Below are 4,115 nucleotides of genomic sequence, written 5' to 3' on the forward strand. Positions count from 1 at the left end.
AGTCCATGACTGATGATGACTGATGGACAACTTAGAATATCCCAGGTGATGATTAGAGTAATTTGGCACCACCATCTCCCCAGGAGATTTATAAAAGGCTGAGTATAATCAGTTTCAGCTAAATACAGTGGCTTCTTCATGTTGCTTACAGTTTGGGCCAATTCAAGAGGCCAAATTCCCCCTGGGTGTGCTTATTCATTAGTCTACTTCTGAACTTCTTTTAATATATTTTCTGTTTATACATACATGTTTACTGCACTGCTTCAATGATTGAAGCATCATAATTGAGTTGCCTTTAATACCAATTATGACAGAAAATATGGTCCCCTTGTATTAGGTTTTCAAGGGCAAGGATGATATCATGGGACCTTGAGCTGGAAATGTTCCTTTTTATATGTCAACCCTATCAATTCTTTACCCTTACATGTAGCTACCCGATTTTAAAGACACAGAAACTGAGGTGAAATCAGTGAAGTAAGGTGAGTCGTCAAACTTGAAAGCTCTAAATTTCACAGAGTTCAAGACCGTCCAGGCAGGAATGTCCAGTTGTGAATGAGAAAGCTGGCTCAGTGTATGGATAGACTAAGAAATTGATTACTATGAAGAAGACAAAGCAAATCATGTCATTCAATTTCACTTAACCATCACTAGCTACCAGCATGAGTGACATGAGTGAACACGTCTACAGTGCCAGGTTCAGCCCTGGTGAAATAAGCAGTCTTTTTGGCCTCCAGGAACACGTGGGCTGGAGACACAGGCATGCTTACACTAGGCAGTCATTGAGGGTGGCTTTGGGTTGTAGACATCCAGAGTAGAGGCCTCATGGTCTTAGCCTGAGTCCCCCTATCAACTGCTGAAATGAAGACCTGGGCCAAGAATGTGGGAACAGGTGGATTATTGGGAGAAGTGGATCCAGGAAGGAGAGTGAGGGATTGGAAGAATGTAAAGGAAGATAGAAAAGCTGGAACAAGGGTGCTATGGAGATGCTCTGAGTGAGGGCAATTGAGGCTTAATCCAAAGAGAGCTATAGGGTGTCCTGTATAAAGGGTGCAAGTTTTATGTCTTTCTCTCTCCCAGAAACAAGGGAAAAGCATTTGCTCCCAGGTTCGTGTCTGCCATTGTTTGAGGGATGTCACATGGGAGCAGGGCAGGAGTCAAGGAATGTGTGAAACAGTCTGGGTGGGCTGTTTGCCTGAGCCATGACTGGATTCCAAGATGAGGTGAGAAGATCTGAGACAGGGGACAAGAGGCTGCAGCTCTCCCTAGTCTGGTGCCTGGTTGTGGAATAAGGTGATCAACTAGCTGACCTGTGTGGAAATGTGGCAAAGACCAGGCAGTGGGGAAGGTTGCTCAGGGTTACTTCCCCACATTGGAGGCTCCCTAGCAAACCCGATGTGCGGCAGCCCACTATCCCGAGGACCCCTCTCCAGTAACAGACTCAGAGGCTCCCCCTAACAACTCAGTCAAAATCTGGCCTGAGTTTTCAAGAGTGAAGGGAGCCTGTGGTGGCAGGACCCAGGACGGTCATAAACTTGGAGTTCAAAGACTCTTCCCAGCCCCTGGTGCCCAAGACTTCGTGTCTTTTCTGTCCCCTCCACCACTGAAGGTTTTCTCTTTTGTTTGAGATTCCCTTTCTCTGCTTCTTCTTGCTTTTCTCTCTCTTCCTTCCTCCAACCCCCTCCTCATGTTCTCCCTCTTTTGGCACTTTCTTTGATACTGTTTTTCATCAACTTTTTCTCAATTTCTATATTTCTCTGTGATCCTCTTGAAACTCCTCTTCTTGTGTCTCAGACCTCTCCATCTCTCTTGTTCTATCAGCCTTCATTCCTCTCCTTTGCTGTCTCTGTCTCTCCTTTTCTCTGCATTTCTCTCTGCATTACTGTGTCCCTGTCCAAGTCTATGGATGGATCCATCTCCCTGGCTCATGTAACTCTCATTGTGGGTCCCTATGCCTCTGTCTCTTCTTTCTTTTCTCCTCTCTCCCACTTCTCAAATCAGTCTCTCTCCATCAACCTCTCTCGTTGCTGTTGAATCACTTAGAGGTTCTTTCTACCTCTTTTTTTACTTTCTTCCTCTCATACATCTGTTGTATTCTCCATTATACTCATTCTCCATATCTCAAATTTCAGTTTTCTTTATGTCTCTCTTTTTCACTTCTCCCACTCTCTTTCACTCTCCTTCTCCGTTTCCCACTCTCTTTCCTTCTCCCTAACATATACTTTCTGCCTGTGGCTTCTCCAGACCCACTCCACTGTCAGACCTTTTGTTTCCCTCAAACTCTATAAAGGAAGCATGTGTCCTCTCAACACTGACCTCTCCCCATGCTACATTAAATGAATTACAAGAAGACTATGAAACTCACAGGATTCAGTGATACATCGCTGCACCCAGCAAAGCAACCCTCAGTCTCAGTCTGGATATGGTGGTATTGGGGGGCAGCTTGCTTGGTGGGAGAAGGATCCTGACACAACCTGAGATTAAGTGGGGCTTCCTCAGTGGCTTCAAAGTCACTACTTTCTGTCATCTATTCCTTATTAAAAGAATTTGGCTATCTCATGGGGACGGACTCCGAATTATCTGATCTCAAGGCACCTCTGTGAATGGTAGCCAACAGGATCATGAATATTTCTAGAAGGAAATAGAAAAACCTCCATTCATGTCTTGATACAGGAGGTTCCAACCTCCCAGAAGACCCTCACAGCACCTCCCAGTCAACACTATCAAAGAGCCAGCCTGCTGCTGCCTCCAGGACCTGTTTCTGCCTGTGTTTATACCGTGTCTGCAGGAATCTCACTGTGTGATTCTTGGGTATTGTCAGGTAATCCAGGAAGCAGACATTGAAGCAGACAGAACTGTGAAAATTTATTAGGAGACACAAGAGTAAAGATAAATGGTGAAAAGGCAGCATTGAGCAGACAACACACTGATACAATACAGAACATCTGGCGTCTTTTCAAATTTATAAGAACTCTACCATGTTTATCGTAGATCAGGGTCCTCTTCAAATTTCAAAATGACTGTGCTGTAAGGCAAAAAAAGGAGGACTATTTTTGTTTGATCTTATTTTGTCCTATCTGTATTTTATCTTCTATCATATATCTTATTAATACCTTCTTGATGAATACTTGTATGTGTGACTGGCATCTGTGTGTCTGTATGTTATAAAATATAGTTGTCTTAAGTTCTCAGATATAGATCTCAGAGTTAATTGTGTTCATATTCTTATAACTATCTTTTCTCTCTTTCTCTGGTAAGATCTGTATTTTAATAGTAAAGACTGGAACTTTGAATTATCTTATGAAACAGGGATTAGAAATCTCTGGGCCTTAACTGTTACAGATTTATTCAATTATTCACCTTGATTCAAAACTTTCATACTCCCAGGGAAGAATCACCTTTCCTAGAGAGTAGATACTAAGTGTTTTAGTGCAGCAAGGAATTTAAGTGAAAGATAATTCCCTTGTCCACACTGTGCCATCTGAGCTCTCCTGCAGAGCATGGACATCACATGACCTCCATGCTCCTGCTCAGTCTGTCCTGTTGAGAGCCACATTCCACCTCCATCTAAGCTAGTTCATCAAACTCCCATTGGCACCTCCCCACTTCTTCCTTCTCTTCCTGTTAAGCATTGAGAGATTCTCACTCCCACTTTTGCACTCAGGTTCCAACAATGGTGCTGCTATTATAGGTGATCACAAGCTCTGTGCCCTTGAATACATGTGTCTTTCTCCTACAGGATACTTGAAGCCCCTGAAGTCAGAGGGGGTCTCATTCCTCACAGAGCCAAGAAGATGGCTGTGGTTCTATAACCATCTGCAAAGCTGACTTTTCTTGCCTTTATGAAGAACTCTTTCCTCATCCACAAGAGACATCTACTGCCCAACTCATGACAGGGAGTCTCAGCCAATTGTGTGCTCTCAGAAATTCAACAAAAATAACCATGTTCTCAATCAGCTCTACCCTTGTATTTGGAAACCCTCCAGTGACATCTGTGATATTGTTTCCTATTGACTGAATGATAAAAGTGATACACACACTTTATAAGTCACCACATATTACTCAGATCACAAACTACATGGTGAATGTGGAAGAAGTGGGCAAGGCTCCAGAGTCCA

This window comes from Carlito syrichta, unplaced genomic scaffold (assembly GCF_000164805.1).
Source record: "Carlito syrichta isolate Samal-C Ts95f unplaced genomic scaffold, Tarsius_syrichta-2.0.1 Scaffold302723, whole genome shotgun sequence".
Taxonomy (NCBI): Eukaryota; Metazoa; Chordata; class Mammalia; order Primates; family Tarsiidae; genus Carlito; species Carlito syrichta.